The sequence below is a fragment of the Varroa destructor genome, unplaced genomic scaffold (assembly GCF_002443255.2).
Source record: "Varroa destructor unplaced genomic scaffold, Vdes_3.0 BEIS01000001.1, whole genome shotgun sequence".
Lineage (NCBI taxonomy): Eukaryota > Metazoa > Arthropoda > Arachnida > Mesostigmata > Varroidae > Varroa > Varroa destructor.
The window spans coordinates 16332775-16351976 of record NW_019211454.1 but is presented as its reverse complement, the minus strand read 5'-3'; the positions used below and the strand labels follow the sequence as shown (position 1 = coordinate 16351976).

At 40.7% G+C, this 19202-nt stretch overlaps 1 protein-coding gene and 1 long non-coding RNA gene across 12 annotated transcripts in view; one reads left to right on the top strand and one right to left on the bottom strand.

Moving 5' to 3' along the window:
• Positions 1-19202, top strand: part of LOC111243040 (uncharacterized) — a 277350-nt gene that overhangs the window by 59714 nt on the left and 198434 nt on the right. The window lies entirely within an intron of this gene.
• Positions 1-19202, bottom strand: part of LOC111242841 (uncharacterized) — a 163776-nt gene that overhangs the window by 65524 nt on the left and 79050 nt on the right. The window contains exon 5 of one of the 8 annotated variants that reach the window (XR_015319309.1): positions 1255-4754. The exons of 4 other annotated variants lie outside the window; for them this stretch is intronic. This is a non-coding gene — a long non-coding RNA (uncharacterized LOC111242841). Of the gene's footprint in view, positions 1-1254; positions 4755-18098; positions 19188-19202 lie in introns of those variants that run through there. 3 more of the 8 variants (XR_015319304.1, XR_015319306.1, XR_015319305.1) reach the window with 3 other exon arrangements.

Sequence of the window (19202 nt, the reverse complement as noted above, 5' to 3'; positions counted from 1 at the left end):
AACCTAAGTCCTGGACGTCCGTAGGATTGAGCCCGTTCTTACCATAGCTTCAATTCATTTTTCAGCGCGTTCGTCGCTCTCATCGAATCGTGACGACACAAGTCTTCTCACGTCGATCCTACGCTGTTTAAGTCAGGCTTATCCACGGGGCGGGGCAGAGGCTCTAATTCCTCCAGTAGCCTCGAGTCTCCCCGCTGTCCTGACATTCTTGCTAGCGAGATTCCGTCCGCCATTGAATTGATCTAGATTGCTCATTTTTCCGTGACGTGGGAAAGAATCGTACTGACAGAGTCCAAGAAGTTTTTTGCTGAGGGGTTTTAGCTTCTTACCTTTGACGAAGGGATCCGGCTTGTGTCTTCATGAACTGACGAATCGCTACAATCAACGCAAGCTTTTAAGAGGGAGAACTGAAAAAGGAACGAAGCGGGCATAGTGCGCGTCTTGTCATTTGGGCTTCGGCTAGGGCCTGTATGTTTAAGAAAATCAGTTTCGAAGAGTGCATTGGAAGCCATATCACGCGATCCCGCACGGCAGCGCCCTGTAACGTCGCCAATCATGTCCATAAAGGCTGTAAAGGTCGAGGCGGCCGGAGTTGCAGCGGGCTACTTACTGTGGTTCGATGGCAGGGAGGACCTGATGAAAACAGCAAACGGCATGGAACGAAACCTGCATCGCAAACTGAAATGTAGGCGGCCTAGAAGAGAGTAAGGACAGCACGTTTGACCGTATCAATGTCGCGTTGATCCTGAGTCATCGCCTTTGCCTGTGAAGCATGGTACTTGAGTCGACGGTGCGTGTAATCGGTTCGAAAGCAGAAGTACCTTGGAACTGAGTGGGTACTTCATGCGTACGCCAGCAATACTAGAGACAGCAAAGCAACGCTCTTTTCGCATTAAAAAAAATATACCCTCGCAGTCGGATCTTCTCTGTTCTAACTCAAGTAAACGTCACTAGGCGAATTTCATTATTCGAAGCTTAACAGTAGTATCGACAACGATGATGGCAATTGTTGAGGTCTAATAATCAAAACGGTTGTCTGAGCTAGGATACAATCCTGCGTCGTTACTTTTTTCCAATTGTACTATATGCCGGTGGAGATTTTCGAACGATTACTATCTACCCGGACCCGACATTTTATTTGTCCTCTATTCCGCTGTAGCCGCCTCGTTGCACTAACTCTGTAGCCTGTGAAGAAGAGTTAAACCGCTGTGACTGAGACTTTACCTAACATGGTGTCATCATTTTGTTTCTATCATCAATTTAACATCATTTTGTTACCCTTTTAATGAGTAACACCATTTTTTATCTCGTCCTCTTATTGCAGTATACCCGTTTATTATACATGTTCAGTATGCGAGATAGTTATCCTTTTACATTCAGGTAATAAAGCTACGAACATTTTTTTCTCTGTTTAAAAGTTTATTGCTATCATTGCTTTAACAAATTCGCAGCGGATATCGAATAGAAAACAAGCCAAGGAATGTCAGCGTTGCCTAAGCTAGCTAAGAGTACGCTTTGCAGAGAAAAGAACCTGTCAGTTTCAAGTGATATACTCAATTCATTTGTCCGAGTCTAACATCTGGCCAGCCCGAAATGATAAAGGCTTACCAACGTACAAAAAAATCACATATAAATAAATAACTTACAATTCTCCACATAAGTTCAACGGCAAGCATAATTACATATATATATATATATATATATATATATATATATATCAAAATGTGCCAGCAAATTAGTACGACGGAAGCGGCAGTACTTCAAATTCAATCCAGTGCGCCTGGTTCAGCTCAGAGACTCGTATGTAGGTTCTAGTACAGGGAAACTATTTGCTGTCCCAACGATTTTTAATTTCTACCGTTCTTTCCCAGTGCATTGGACTAGATTTTTTCTTAGTTGCGCAAGAACATATGGCAATTACGTTCGATCACTCCACGTTCGCATCCTGAATCTGGATAATTATTATTTTCGTTCTAGATTTTGACCAGGACAAGACATGTGCCAAAATATATTAATCATTACTATTGATTTTTTAGTGTTCAACACGAAACATTTCAGTCTAGCACTTCTGAATAGCAAGTCTTACCCACGCAAGAATAACCCACGATGGGCTTGTTTAGGAAGCGAGCTACTGCGTTTAGAATCTGTAGTACATACATGTATAGGCGAACGAACCCAAGAAGCCGGGAAAAACGTAGAGGTACGCTCAAAAACGCACGTATTCCAGGTTGCAACCGCGCCATCGAGGAGCCGTAGACGTACCAATCGATACGCATTTATTTACTTACGATAGGTAGTTGCTGACGCTAATTATAGCGGCGTAGTAAGAAACTTATATATATATATGCTGTATTTAGATGGTACTACTTTGGGATGCATTTAACGTGGAAATGAAGGCGGTCAACTTAAAAATAGGTGTTGGCTCAACGATACAAACATGCATCAAGTTTAGTGACTATTTTTTTTTTTTTTATCATAACTTGAGAACTTCAGTTTGTTTAGACAGACAAACCAACAAGCACACAGGAAAACGATTATCGGTTCTCTACCGTCGATTGATGTAAGTTGTTTATTTACGTGAATCATAAGATAAACGCTTACTTTTTGCCCAAAGTTAACTTTCCGTGTTCAACATCCGCCTTGAAGTCGGTAGAGATCAAGATTAAGCAAGTAACATCGCATAGCAACGAAAACATCAATCTCGTAGCGTGTAGCGTTTGAGTTTGCTCTCCGAGGTCGTTTGTTACATATTAACCTGTACTCTATGACATGTAATAATTTGTTCGTTCATCGTATAATAATTAAGCTTATATGTGCTACATTAGGCCGTTTGTACAGTTTAGATACATGACCAAGGCTAGGCAGAATCGCAGAGCAGAGCTGAACTTGACTAAGGGGTAATTATTTCCTAGTACACTTCATGCTTATCGAAACCGGCCAGCCGGTGAAATTGTTCAATGTAACAACACAAATTCAACAACAGAGAGCCGTCCTACATCTACTGCAATAGATTCATTAAAACTTTTTCTATTTGCTCCTATCTATCCGCATGTCTAACTCGTTCGATTGTAGTTCGCTAAAGGATATGTAGCTAGCCTCGTCCGTGAACTGCCTTCGGTCACGACTCTTCCTTTTTTTACGGTTAAATTGGAGTAAGCTCACCGATAAAAGCGGAAGAAACGTTTTGTCTGTCATGTTGCTATGCGGTACGATCTGCCACGTTCGATACATGGGATTAGAAACAAAAGCAGACAGATGAAAAACAGGCCAACAACGAAAACAGAGACGGTGACTACAATGTTTACTATTTATCTAAGTGGAGCGTCACAAAAATTGCAATCAGATAAAATTAAGTTAGCCATTCGGTCTTCTCAGTCCGCTGTGAAGCTTTAATTGGGCTAAATCTGGTACAGATAGCGATGTCGCTTTCTTTCAACTTAGCTGAGTAACTTAACGTATCTCACCCCCCCCCCCCCACCCCCCCATCTGTATTCATTTTGGCCATTAAAAAGATGACGTTTAAAAAAATGAAACACTCCATAGAAGCGTCGTTTGGCCGGCTTTCAATTTTATGTACTGGATATTAGGCTTATAGGTATGGCAATACGATTCAATAAAGCCGACATTATCGAGACATTTTAAATACGTGATGAAAAGCTCTTAACTCTACGATAAACATTAATCTATTGGATTCATATGTGTATAATCAGTTATGCTGTATGATGCTTTTAATCTGAACTGAATACCGTCTACACTGATTATCAGCCACAAATCAATTGAAGTTTTGCAACAATACGTTGTATAAGTTTTTCAAAAGTTCCAATATAGCGAAAGCTTCCCATAAAGAGAAATTAAGCCTAAAAATCAAGTACGTGGCAGGGTAGTGCATAGAAGTTCTCTTGGAAGTATACAGCTCTATAGCCACTACATATAGTTGCATATCTTAAGGAAACTGCAACAGCAAAATAGTTTTTTACGAAATCGTGACTTCGTTTCCTGTTTTCAAATAGCCTGGAGGCAAACAAATACCTAGGCCCCTCTTACTTACGCGGTTTCCAACTCCGGACGTAGAATTCTACCTGTTGACGTTACATCTATGACATATTGTCCTTCAAGACTACATTCGGTGAAAAACATGCGACGATCGCCAGTCCAACCGTACATGCCGTACATGTGTAGGATTGCCGAATTTCGTCGCTACTCCCATTGAGACTCCAGTTAGCCGCCCGTGCAGAAATACCCATAAACGATCAAGAACAGAGGGAATAAAATAAGCGCCATGAACGATGACGACAGCAACCGACAGGTTCTTGCTCTTTTTGTCAACATTAGAATAAACAATGTAAATTCGGTAGACTCCAAAGCGAATTTCTGGGCGGTACCCACGGCCGGTGAAATAAATGGAGACCTGTCAATACATTTTCTTTGAATAAACTTCTAAACCGGAAGAAGGCGGGTAACGCGCATCTTTCTACCAATTCGTGAGGAGATATGTACGAGTACAGAGATGAGGTTCATCCACGGACGTTGAGACGACTTTGTGCGCGATGTCATGCGGCACAAAGCAGAGTCGTTCGTATATATGTCTAAACTTTTATATATATAGGCTTGCACGCATAAGTCGGATGCATTTGAGAGATGGTCCGTTAATCATTTGGACGGCAGTGAGCCGCAGTAAGCGCTGCCGAAGGGCGCGACGTCAGGACATCCTTTAGGATGTTAGACGTTGATCGTTCACAGGGAGTGTTCATCGCCTAGAAAGCACATTCATATCCGGTAACTAGACAGCAAAAAACGTGACTGGATAGGTTGGTAACTACTCAAATAAATTCGCTACGCTTTCGTACCCCCCAAAACTAGTTGTAGTTGCGTACCAGAGGTAAGAAGCAGTGCGGAGCTTTTTAGAAACAAACCGCATTCAAAGGCGAGCAGTATTTGTGTCCGTAAAATGTGTTATCCGCATTGCAAAGTGCCGTGCATATATATATACGACATGCCTCGTATATCTGCAGTCGTATCCTTTTTTTCTTCAATGGACAGTGTTATATACTTAATTGCCTGTCAGTATCGGCGTGACTGATAATCGGCAGCGAGGCATAATATCTCACTCAGCTGGCGATGAGAATTGGCCGTAGGTTCTCGCTCTTGGGATGTTTTTTGTTTATAGAATTCGTTAACTACATATAAATTGAGGAAGTTTAATGCAAACAAAGAGTCGAAACAGCTGAACGTTTAAATACACGATATTATTGCGGTACCGCTACCCAATACGCTCAGATGAGGCCGGATAATGTATTTACCTATTTTAGGCATACGTGGTGGTCTAGGTTCGAATGCGGGCATAGACACGCTTCGTTTCGTATCTGGAGCTGACTGTTGAATGAAATATCTAACGGCAGTGTCGGATGGGAACAATTAGGCTGGGCCGAGTAATGCAGTGTACGTGCAGAGGGAATATTTAGCTCGTTGCATGGAACATGTGCATGTGTTATGCGCTTTTATAAAAAATAAAATCTATCCTCGCCTTAGAACGGAAAGGGTAGTTGGCTAGTGTCCGGTGTGTTTTCACTGCGGATCATCCATTAATAAATGTAAGTAAAGGTTGTTATATGTGTGTCGTGGTGTACGCCACCCGCGTATAGTGAAGACAGCCACTCCGATCCAATATTTTTACTTATAAATAAAAACACACTTTAACATTATATGATTCTGTATATTTATACGGCGTGACAGTGGTTCGTTAGTCATGATGACGAGAATATGTAGTAGACTACCCGTGAAGAGATGGTTTCGTTAATGTTCTTCGTTGGATTGCCATTGACCTGACACTGTTATTACTTCGATTCGATGAAGAACAGCGATTTCTTCCCATCCTGTTTGAGAAGAGATCCGCCTACCCAGACGGAAGGCTTGTGCTTAAACTTATGGAAGTCTTACCGACCATCTCATTCTGCGGTTTATGTTGTCGAGTTCAAAGGCAGCATTATAGAGGGGATGGGGATCACAAATACCTATCAAATTTTTAGCGTTATTACAGCTTGCTCTAATGTTGTATCCATTGACCTCCATCTGACCATCGCTTTTTAGGCAGCTGTGATATGCCACGACGCATGCGTTCGAAACAGAATGCTCAGAGGCTAGCGAGACGATCACTACAGCCGCTTTGGAGGCAAGCTTTGAAGCGCTGTAGGAAATCACATTGATAATGGTGATCTTGTGAACGGCTGGTAATGGTGGGTGGCTAGAGTAATCCTTGAGAAGGACAGATTTAGTGATTTCCCCATATATTGAATATCTCGACTAGAGGAGTAGATATTGCACGACCGGAAAGACGCTCATGAGCAACCGTAAACTGTATTTTGTACACAGTCGAAGTGTACACGACCCGCAGATGCAAAGTCTCATAGCATGTAGAAGCTCTATTCTCAAAGAACAAACAGCGGAATCAGATTTATTCAACGGCGTTTAGTTTGAGTTCAATTAAACACCGCTAAGGCCCAAACATTTTGTTTTTATTATTATTATCGAGTCTCCCAATTATAGTTGTCCCAACACTTAACATATAATAGGGAAAATTTTAAATTCCAATCTGCTTTTGCTATGCGCCACAACGAGCTCGACCATTAGACCTGTCAAGATCACGCACACTCAAAATTGAACAAAGTACTCGAAGAAACAGCATCTTGCACCGAAGTATCTTCCAATTTATGACCCAGCAGGACTCACGACAAATGTCATATCATTGACCTTCATTCATCCTGTATATTTCAGTGTTATCGTTTCCATGGAGTTTGTTAACCACCCAGCTTCTGATAGCCTGCCGCTAAATAGATCGTGAAATAAAAACATCAACCATACGGGCAGTCGTTCTCCAGCGGCGAGTTGTATGCGTTGCTTCTACCGTCTTGTCTTCGGGGTAGCGCGGCATTATCAGATGCATGATTGTCTATTTGGCTGTTGACTAAGCTTAGACTAGGTCTGTTTCCGGGTACAGTTACTACTGTTACGGCTACCCCGCTACCCCGAGAGCTAAAAACATTGCTAGAGATCGTTGAAAGCGATGACAACACGATATTCGCCGACGTTCCCCAAACGACAGCACCGTGATCCGAAGCTTCTGTAGCCCCAGGAGAGGCCGATGAAGCCGATAGAAACGATCCGAAAAGCACTGGTTATGAAGGCAACTTGAGTTGCACAGAGTGTAAAGTAGCATATCGGCACTTCAACACTTCAGCACGAAGCTGAAAGGTTGTAAGAAAGCTCGATTCGGGAAAAGAGGCTAGCTGTCACGACCCGCTTGAAGCATGCTGTTTCCCTGGAGCGTTCTAATAGGCCGTATCCGTTTCAAAGCAATTATCTGATCGTTTCGTTTCATGGAACGACAATCATCGGCATTCAAGCTGACTCTTATATCCATGATTCGTTTTGCCTCTTTACCTGTTGACATCACCGGATGGCTGTCGCGTCACAGAGATGTGTGTAGGGCAAGCCGAAAGAGTTGCTGTCGAGTATAATTTGTTTGGGCTTTGTTAAAGTAGGTTGAATTTTTCATCCTTTGAAGCGTCCGGTGTAAAACCCAAGCTGTGCTTCAATGTGACTCGTGGCCTGTTTGCTTATGCCGCATTTACCTTGACGGTCTGCGTGGCCAAAAGTAGCCTCAGAGGGAGAGAGAAATAAAGAGAGATTAAATTAGACTTCCTAACTTAATACCCGATCTCTTCCTATCGACTGTGAAACGACACTTTGGAAACGGGGGACCTTTAAGTCAATTCAGGTAATCCATAAGAGACGACCTTCATTACCGATATCTTTCAATCTTGCGCTTACTGTTGCCCGGTTCAAGGACGATCTTCATTCAGTTTCAGGCACAAGGCAAGTAGTTCCCATCGGTAGAGACACGACATGACAGAGGTCGACAGTTGACGCCGAACGTTTTCGTGCATATTAGCGGTGATTCCGTACGGTGCTATTTTGTCGTTTCTGCTACGTACAGCGCCTGCAACTTTTGCCACATGCTTTTTTATCTACTTTTTGTTTATTGCTATTAATATTAAGCTCAATAGGCGTATTCCTGATTACTTGCAGTTTATTTGAGTCCTAAATATGTTGATCTTTACGTCTGATTCTTTTGGCGTAATTTAGGATTGCGTTAAGCGGCTGGCCTTTCTCAAATAATGTGTATCATTCTCTCAACAAATGAAATAAGGAAATGAAAAGGGATACGTAACGGACGCTGCCTATATACGTAAACATGAAGGCGCATAATTATGTCGTGTTGTGAGCTATCACGTAGAGCGATTTGAGGTGGACTGTCATCATATGCTACGCGTGCATTCACTGAGATAAAACTAATTTACTACCCTGACCGGGGACTGGCAGCTCAACGGGCTAGATTAAAAAATTAAGTGACTGATCTTGCAATATATAGAAAAGTTTAAATACTGTATACACAAGAGTAGATGAAATTGGGGATTTTGATGTTATTGGATTTTTATTCTCGTTCATAATTGAAATCTTGAAACCCATACGGGATTAGCGCGACACCCGACTATGACGCTTCCAATTGATTATTTTGCTCTAGAAGTATGAGGTTTTGTTAAGTTCTCTCCAAGCAAATACTAAATTTTAGTAATTTTCAGTGCAAAAGTAATAAATTTATCAACTTGTTGTCGATACTGGTGACGTAATATCTTTATAATTTATCTATAGAGATTTGCCTAAAAGAGCGGTTCAGACCCGCCTGCCTGCGCATTAAGTAACTTGATCTGAATTAAAAAACAGAACAAGCCTCTCTCTCTGTGTGTCTCCACGTGCTGTGGAATCAGTGAGCAGGCGCCCTTGAATCAAAATTTTCATCCAGACGCTTTTCATACGTTTTTCTTCTTGCTTTCAAGAACCAATTTATTTCGTTTGAACGTTTAAACGATACTGTGGCACTTACTGGTTTGCGAGGGCAGTCGATGCGGTGGTTCAGTAGCCTCTGATTGAAAAGGACCCGGGAACCTGTAATTCAAGCCCTAAAGATGACGCATACTAAACAGCCTGTGTCAATGAAGGAAGTTAATCTTCGTTACTGCAGTGACCTCGCACAGCTTTTTTCTTTCAATGTAAAAGTCATCCTTAGACACGTTTGCTTTGAACGATTTTCGTAATGAAATGAAAATCAAGTTTCGTGCTTGTACTTGTCCTAGACTCATTCTCGATCCATTGCGTCGAATAGGGCAGCTGTTAGACGCCTTAGGTAAGGTACGACCAGCAACGCCGAGGCAAATAAAAGAAAAAAAAAAAGGCGTAAGTCAAACATTATCATTCACCTGCCAGCGATTTTCCCTAGACTGCCATCGAAGCTCTCTCTACCTTTGCATATCTTCATGAGGCGTGTCGGCAAGGGTCTTCGGCGGATTTCTCCAAAAAACTTTGCTAGCCGGTGTCATCACAATAAATGTGTCTTCGTCTAACTATTTCTTCAGCTACAACGATTTAAGAGATTACGTTTCTATTTAAACGTAGCAGTGTGGGAATTGAGGATATGCCTCGAAGTTGTTGCTTCAGATTCGTTCGGCGGGGAGCCATAATAAGACGACGACACTTCTACGGTATGCATAGGATGTCGGGTGCCCATTTAAAAGTATATAAAGGAACTTTTTATCTACTGCCTTACCGAGATGTTTACTACAATAATTTCGTTGAAAAAATATACCTCTATATGTACATATATATATATATATAAGGTTGCTCAACTTGACACATTTTAATTATTTAAATCTTTCCATAGCCTCAGTAAATAAAGTATATGTCATTAGTGTTTATGACAGTTTGTTATGTAGATGATAATCTCGCACGTCTGGAAGTATGGGGTACGAGAATCTACGAAAGTAATTTCGACCTAACGTTGAGATTTGAATAATTTTCCGTTGTCGCCATTTCGGTAAAAAAAAACGATAATCTGTGGGTGTGGTGTTGGGCATGTATGATCAATGACAGAGAGAGCTTCTAACTAACTGCAACTTTCAACCGTGATTTTTTCGAGTTTTTGCAACGTAAGGTCGAAGGTTGTCACGTAATAGAAGCGATTGATTTCTATTTACTAATCTTGGCGACCTAATCCGAACTGTTTTTCCTTATCTTTTCCAGTTGTTGAAACGACGTTTCGGACGCAATCGATGAACCGGGAACTGTAATTTATAAAGTTCACCAAAGTAGGTCTTGTAAACCTTTGAGCTGTACATTTGCTTTTGGTTGTTGCCGGTTCACTTGTATCCATTGGGTCGTATAACTATCTACTGTTATCGTAAGGGAGACTGTTTTTCATTATAACTCACGATTCGACCTCGGAATGAGTTATAATGTAACGTAACAGCGAAGAAAGGCACCCATTTGCTCTATTGATTAATTAGACCGAGGTGAACAAGTGTGGTATCTTTATTTAACCTTAATACTGGCTCCTGTGACCTCTGAGATGGTCTCGGCTCCCACCACAACTCTAAACTTTTTGTTCTTTGCTTTCGCAGGGCGTCGTCTACCTAGTTTTCGACTCTAACTACTCAGTTTTCTTTATTTTCGGCGGATGCATAATATTTATGGTAGCAGATTGTTTACAGAATACAAGATCGATACGGTGAGCTATCTCTGCCGTCGTATTTTCAAGATTCGTAAGCCACTGGATTTTTTTTTGTTTCCCATGTCTCAGTACAACTCACCCGCTAAAATTCCGAGTGACTGTGTATCTGAACGAACAATCACAGCTTTGAAAAAATACGAAAAAAAAACGGAAGAAAAGTGAGATATAAAATAAATTTGTTGTCACAATTCGGACACAAAAGTCTAACGTAAAGGTTTATAAATCGATAGTTATATAACATGTGGATGCGGTTTCTCATAATGAACCCTGTTAGAAGGCATTAGGTCGTTGGGGTTGAGGAGATGTTTATCTTCGTGCACGCTATACATAGTTATAAATCAGCGATGATAAAGTATATCACCTGAATCATAAAATTCCAAAAAGCCGTTATCCAATATTTTTACACCAGGAGATTTACATAGAAGCACAAATTAGAAGGCGTGCGTTAAAATTCGCTCTATTACTACCGGTAATACAAGCCATAGTTGGTGGAAATTACGAGATTGCCCGAATGAGACTCGAACACCGAAGGACAGAAAACGAATTGTCCGATCAGTGTTCTATAGTGAGGTCTCATTGATTAGAGACCAAAGCCACTCATGCGTAGCATCCTTATCAGTTATTTTGTAGTAATAGAAGTTGACATGCGCTGTATGTGACATAAGCAGATATGTCAACATGTCTCGTTGTTGAACCGGCAAAAGTCGTCTTGGTTAAGCGGAAGATGGCACTTGGTTCAAAGAGGAAGAGCGCGTGAAACCCGATGCACGTTATTCAGTCTGCTCGATATTGAGAAGGGATGAAGGGGGTGGACATTGTATTCCCGCCGTCTTATTTGTATTAAACTTTTCGGTGGTGCGTTTCGAGATGCATCTCATTCACTCCATCGCCACGGTATGTCCTAAATTTTGCATTGTACTGTACAAAAAAAAACGGTGTAACTAGTTATCGAAGACCGTTACATAAGGACAGACCCCTTCACCTGCCGTCTATGGCGCGTTAATTTAAACGTCGAGAATTGTCGGCCAATCACTGCCCATCCCATCATTGTCTGGTGCGAGCGCAGCAAACCTAGCAATACCGCGCCATGTAATCATGATCTAGAATTGCCCGACCCCACATTAATTTTCATTTGGAACAAGTCATAACGTTTAGTCAAGACATTCTAATTCTTGAAAAGAAACAACGTATGCCTGTTATGATCATCTAACAACTAAGACCAGTTGAAATACCCCTATTAAGTTTCTCTGCTTTCAGACAATATAGATAGACATAATGTCCTAAGAGCTTTAGATCAAAGTCATACGAGGAAGAAATTGCTACGTGCGCAATCGATATCGTTCCGTTCGGCAAAAAAGAAATCTTTAACCCGATCCTGGGGATCATTATAGGTTAATATTGCTGGTATCTTGCTTGGGCGTTTATTAGATCTTTCCTGGTACGGTACACATAAATGGTACACAGCCCGTTGTTTCCATATATCAATATTTGTCTAATACGATTTAGCGTGAATTGTCGAGCCCTCTCAAGATCTCAAGGCTGATCTTAGTCTCAGGTCTCCCCCCGATTCGAATCATGCCATCGCATCCTGCTTGCTGTGCATTGTTCTATCATTTCGTTCGCATTGTATGTGATAATCTTATAAGGACAAGGTTTTTTCGGTATTTGTCCAAGTATAGGCATCGAAAGGAATCTCGTTATTATGCCTGTAGTGGCCCAGTGTCCCGCTGTGTTTGGCCTACTGATCTTGCAAATTTGAGAACCTTCGTTCCTGTAGCCGACAGCCCTCAGGTTTCTTACCGGAAGACATGACCCGTCTAAATAACTCGTTGTACGCCTCGGTCTATACATGCGGTTTTGGCGCCTTATGCAGCCATACGTGCCATTGTGCTAAATTAAGAGCAAGACAAAAATCTCAGTGGTCTTAACCCACAGCCTTAGCAAAGCCTGGCACAGATCCTTGAAGGCCTTCCGCTGCTCTGACATCCTATTCGCCTTGGCTTTTGTAGATGTCCTTTTTCGGACGGCGAATCTACATGAGCACGTACTCATTATTCGATGTAGCACTCACGGTCCGCTCCATACGGATAAACAGTTAATTTTCTATGATTTTTAGTAACCTATAACTTGGTTTAATGCCGTACCGAAAAGCCGCTCGAAAGAGATAAGCATCAAACGATACCTAAAAAAATCTGTGTTAGCGTTAGAAAACAATGTTGAATGAAAAGGGCAATGGAAAGACAAACATGGTTCAACAAGAAGTATGATTCAAATACTACTAGGGGACCGGCGGACACTATTTGTCGGTAGTATCAAAATTCGTACCGTGGGTTTTTTGTCGTCAACACTGCTCCTTATACGCATAATGTTACGCAATCTAAATACACGATGAACGCAAAGATCGTCCACAATACGACGAAGTATCTCTATATAGAAATTGAAATAGAGATTCAACTTTCAACGAATACTAGTACTGTTCATTACCGTTCCCTAACAAGAATGAAAATTACATTTGTAGACGATTGTTGCACTACAGAGTTTACATCCGTTTTAAGCAACTGAGGCAGCATCTAACTTGATTACGAAGTTCTGATCTGGACCAGCTCTGCCAAATGGAGAGTGTTGGAACGTTACAATGGTAACTTCTATTATTAGTAGCTAACACCTTACATTAAACCACCCAGACAACAACGTAAACATCCCAGATATACCCCCAACATATGTGACTTGTTTAGTCGAAGTTGACGAAACCTGCACAGGTCCCGGATGTAACTCGTCGATTATATTAGATAAACGGGACGCTGGATACCGATTTCATTGTAATTTAGCTCTGCTCATTGAACTAATGGGTATTAAGCGTTCGTTGCATCACCACTGGGTTTATGAGACTTGTTCGTAGTTGAGGGGGTAGTCCTTGTACCCACGATGACTTGCAGACATGAGAGATAGTTTAGGTTTGAGATCGGACGTAGACGCACTCGATTTCTTGCCGTCTGAAGCATTGTGCAAGTAAGCCATTATAGGATGGATAACTTGAAGCATTTATTATGATTTTGTAATGTTCCACTGTTTCATATCTGAAATGACAACTTTCCACTAGAAATGAAGTGAGCCAATTTCTACTAGAAATAAGTAAATGTACGCAAAAAATTGAACTAAATCATAAAGGTATTTAGAGTTAAGTGCAATGAAAAATATAGCACTGAAACAATACCTTTATCTACTTTCTTTTAATTTTTTTATTTTACTAGATAATTAGTAGTTCCTATATCCTTTTTTTTTCTATAAATATTTCTACATTATTCTCTATGTCGTTGTTTGTTACTGTACAAAAATGTATTAAATAAATGAATTGAAAAATACTATATAGCATTTAATAATTGTTTGGCCGAGCGAAAGAGGCAAGATGAAGAAAAAATACAGGGTTTTTCCGATCTCGGCCAATCAGCCGGTACCGCATCGAGGTAAAAACAGGCTTCGCGTATCGAGAGCTTCTCTAGCTTCAATTTAAACAACTTAAACTAAGCCGTCTGAAAGTCTTTCGTTACCTCAATTGTATGCGTAAACTAGAGGGCGTTTAGGAAGTGGGAGATTAATTAGCCCGCAAATTTCAAAAGATTGGAAGAGATAGAACTACAAATAGACTTCATATTAAAACTACGAAAGGGAGTTATTTCAAAAGCAATCTAAATAAATTTGTTCTAAAGAGTAAAAACATCCTTAGTTTTTGGAATCGCCGTAATTGATATCGATTAAAATCTGAGAAACCTACCATTTTTTCATTCGCTTAAAAAAATGTATCTGCAAGGAAAAAGGTACTCTTATTTATATTTAGCTAATTTTTCGAAGGACTGCGCGACTCTCTAAACAATCTTTTCGCAATAATTCACGATACAAAAATATATAACTGTCTGTTCAGTTAAGTAGCAAAGTGCGTCCTTTGTGCTAAAAACAGCGGGATAGCGCTGCCAAAAATAGCCTTAATTATCCCCGTCGCTCGTTAAAATATAGTTAACTTCCGATAATATCATGCAAAGATAGATAAATATACCTGTGTCGCAATTTGAAGCTAAATGTATATGGATAGTCAAAGAAAGGGAATTTAAGCGATAATGTGCAACACTGTAAATAACCGTGTCTCTTGTCTGTATAAATGTAGCACAGACCTATTTTTATTGTCAAAATAAAACGCTATACAGTTGAGGACATTTCGAACTATTGAATGATGCTTAGCTAATAGCTAGAAGCCTGTTTCACGTTCTCTTGCATATTCTAGGGTATATAATACGTATATTGCTATAGGCGGAAATGTACACATATGACTAGCTACCAGTTTAGACGCGTGTAGGGCATAAGAACCCTAGCGGCTTGCCGCGATGTTTTTGGCCTCTGTCCAACGACATATACATATATATTTCGTATTTTAAAAGTATGAAGCGATGGACTTAAAAAAATGAAATTAAATAATAACTGTTTAGTAAATTGCTTATAGGCAATACGACGACGTTGTATTCATTAAGCGACGAAAATTTATGTGGCCTTTAAAATATTCAGCAGAGCTGTTTGATCACTTCGAAGAGGACGAAGAAGAAGGTGGAGTTCCTGAAACGCTAAACTCTGGGGGTCGTGGTGCTTGAATCATTGTCCTTTACGTACGAACCTTTTGCTGCGTTAACCTCCACTAATGAGAGACCGGCCAGAAAAGCAACGGTGGCACTTTCATTTGCACTAATTGTTATTAGTTAGAGGTATGTACGCCGTAGTAACAAGCGTCGTCTGCTGCAAAACGATAAAGAAAACTCCTTTTTTCCGCTCAACGCTGCAGACGGAAGGAACACAATGCGACCAGACGGAGCAGCCCGTTCGCTGTTTATAATGTCGTCATTAACTTTCCTCATTGAGGGATGGGCGCTACTTAAAATCTATGTAAAAGGTCGACTGGATGCCAATATGCAAATGTACCTTCTCCTGCAGCTGCGGCCTCTTTACTCTTCGAGCCTTATTCACTCGAGTCGACACCAATGTAAGACAATGGGCGGTCAGAGACTAACCAGCTAAGTGCGTAGGACGTAGACTGTCCTGCTGAACACGGCGTTGTGTACCCCGCAAAAGGGCAGATAGTGGAACAACCCTTCACATCTAATGACAGCTATGGGCAGCTTCAAGCCACCTTAACTGAGAAATCTGATCGCATCAGAAGCCGCCTTGACTTTATATATATATATATATATATATATATAGTCGGAATGGCAAGAATAAGATAGCATTAAGAGGCCTTAATAGCTTTGTTCGTGTTACTGCTGAGATAATCAGCCAACAGACATTGAAAGCAGTCGCTTAATTGCAAACGTCAGCTTGTAGAGGTGCGAGGAAAAAGTTTCGGGACAGTGAGCAAGTAAGCGTATGAAGGAAATCGGCGTTGAAACTGGCCGCAATTCCAAAAAAACATCGCATCAAAAAACACATACGGCTTATCGAAAACTGGTCGTTATGAAACAAGCCAGGCCGAAACGGTAATTTCACGAGCATGAAATAATGACCTGCCGTCTAGAGGCATGTCCTATTTCGTTCTGCGAAGTGATGCTTCTTTTAAATTGATAGATAATAAAATTGCATAATTTTTTTACCATGTTTTTTTCTTGTTAACTTAGGAAGATACGTACATATCGAAGTTACGCGAACCCCTTAAAGCTTGCTTCCCAAATAGTACGATCAGATCTAACTGAACTAGATGTGCTAGCCGAAACCGGATCTAGCTACAAAAGGTAGGGTAAGGCAAGCCACATTGCCTCGACATCACCGTGTTATAACTATACTGTCGTATCGGACCTGAATATATGCTAGAGCCATTAATGATAATCATCAACTACTAACGAAGTTGTATTTTTCAACGCTAGCGGCTATGCATCAACCAAATCAATAAGATAAGTATTGGTTCATCTAATATTAGCAAAACGTTTCATAAAAAGGAAAACGTATCAATCGATCGTAAAGTATAGGCGTCGTTATAGTCAGCAATCTTTGAATGATTCAAATGACGCAGACCCACTCTGATCCGGTTAACCGGCGTCTCGTAGACCCTTTTACTCCAACTTTTAGCCTATATATACATACATACTGAATGAAGCAGTCAAGCAATTAATTCCACCAAACAATTGCATGCGCCAGTAACGGGCATATCCATACTTGCTGTGTCTGGTACTAAATAAAATGGCGAAAAGCAATTTTTTGGATTTGAGCAAAGACTAGGTATTATCCAACGTGTGTTACACGAGACAAACCTCCCTATAGTTATATATTGTAGATATTACTATATTATATATATATAGTACAGTTCTTTTTTGTTGGGTTGACGGCCATGATCAGTTTTTATGCGGCTTCTGAAAAACCTGAGGCCAATTTCTAGGAGAAGAGTCGGAAGGTGCTAAGTAGAAGTTAGATTTATAGGGCTTGAAGGTAGCTTAAAAAACCATTTTCGATAAACCTTCATTTTTTTCATACAGAAACTGACAGCTATGTTGATGAGCATGAGAATATCAATGGCCAGTTATGTTGTCTGAAGAAGCTTTAACGGTTGATCTTGGAGATTTTGCACCTTCTGTACTTATTAGCTATTCCGAACCATTGTATTTTTGGAATCTTTGGGACTCTATGAACTATGGGACTGAATTCAGCTCGAATTCTTGTATGTAGCATGTTGAAACAAACGTTAAACGAGTTCGGGTCTATGATCGCTCGATACACATTTACTACTAAAATATTATTTATGAATTAAACAATTGTAAATTATTAGAATTAAATATTTAATTGCGGCGGGTAATAATTATGTTACATAAGCATGACCCTCCGGTATGATACATGCAACGTACAATAAAGATATCTGTTCTTGGTTAGATACAAATTTATAAACAGCATATAAGGAAAAATCCAGACTAAATATATCTATATAGAGATATATACTTAAAGCTAAGTAAATTTATGCATATAATACAAAACGGTACTTGCTTGATAATCTTATTCGACTAAACGCTCTTCTGGTCCTTTACCTGTAAAGCACTAAACTTCACGAAGGCCCAGCCAATGCTTTTATTTGCTTACCTGAGAAAAATCGCAAGGCACCAGCGCGCTAATGCGGTGATTCACTATCAACAATTCAAAGAGTCGTGCATCACTCGCTCGACAAACTACCGTTATTCTGTTCTTGTCGAGAGCGGCTTTGGCCTGAAATCTTTTTAAGCTCTTACAGGGGTATCCGCCCTGTACAAGGGACCTCGAAGTAGCGAGATTTCAGCGATTTGCTATCGCCGCGGGTATAAAAGCGACGCCGTTGTATTTTAAGAATATAATCCCCTACAGATCCTTCATACACATTTTCTGGTTTCAGCTAAACGTGCGATGTAACTAGGGCATATAGCATGTACGCACTCACAGTGTACAAGAAAGGTCAACGCGAAAAAAAAACATATATGTTTTGTTTCAATAAGAGTATCTAATATTATTGTGTTTCCGGAATACATAGGTAATTGGTGGAGAACCGTTTATAGTATCATAAGGATGAGACGTGACACAGTTTAAAACACAATGAATATATCGTTTTCAACAATATATATATATATATATATAAGCAACCTTATACAGGATTTTAGAATTCGGTGATCCTTGCTTGAAATTAAATTTAGCCTTTTTTTTGAATTCCAGCTTCCTCAGCTATAAACTTATCTAACAAGCAATGTTGGAATGATCAAATATTTTTATCTATATCAGCCCTTTATTGATTTGTCCCATCTCCTAACAACTTCTACGTAAGCGCCGTCGTATCCGAGTCATTGACTCATCTATGCCTATTTCTAAAATAGGCTTATCTCACAGCTTCCATGCCCACACGGTATCAACATATCCAAGGATTTTCGCTCCGAATTATCCTATCTAGCGGATGGCTGTCCAATGAACTTTTCTTCATTTTCGACTTCTGATTCACGTTATCTCTTTACTATTAAACTGTCGGGTCATAAGCGAGAAGGCTAGCCAACTTAAATTGACACCTATCCTTTTCTTGCGTCAACATTTTCTTTCGTGCGACTACAAACCTCTTGCAAAAAGCGATCATGCCCTTCGGTCAACAGCCGTCCTGCAATTAATGACACGGGACAGACCGTTCCGTGAAGCGCTGACTTTTTGGGGTTATCGCGAAGGCCTGCCGACTTAGAATTGGAACATACCCTAGACAGAGCCCGATAGTAAAGCGCAGGCTAGAGCTCATGCGAGGAATGCGCATGTTCTAGGTTCAACACTGAAGTAGCACTTCGGGCCTTGGCAAAGGGCATCAATTCCTCGGCATGATATTGCCGACTTCGCTAGTGCAACTGCACAACAGCTTCGCTTTTAGTAATAGTGAGACCGTTCAGGCCGTCCGACCATAGCATGCGTGTGTCCAGGGGAAAATCCTGATCTTCTCAACGCTTTGACGAAGCCTCAGTTGCCCTTCAGCTCCGGACTTGTCCGTCGTAGTTGGCGTCTGTGAGTAAAGCGGGCTTATCCTCATTGTTGTGATAGTGATAAGAAATGCCTGAGGGAAAATCAA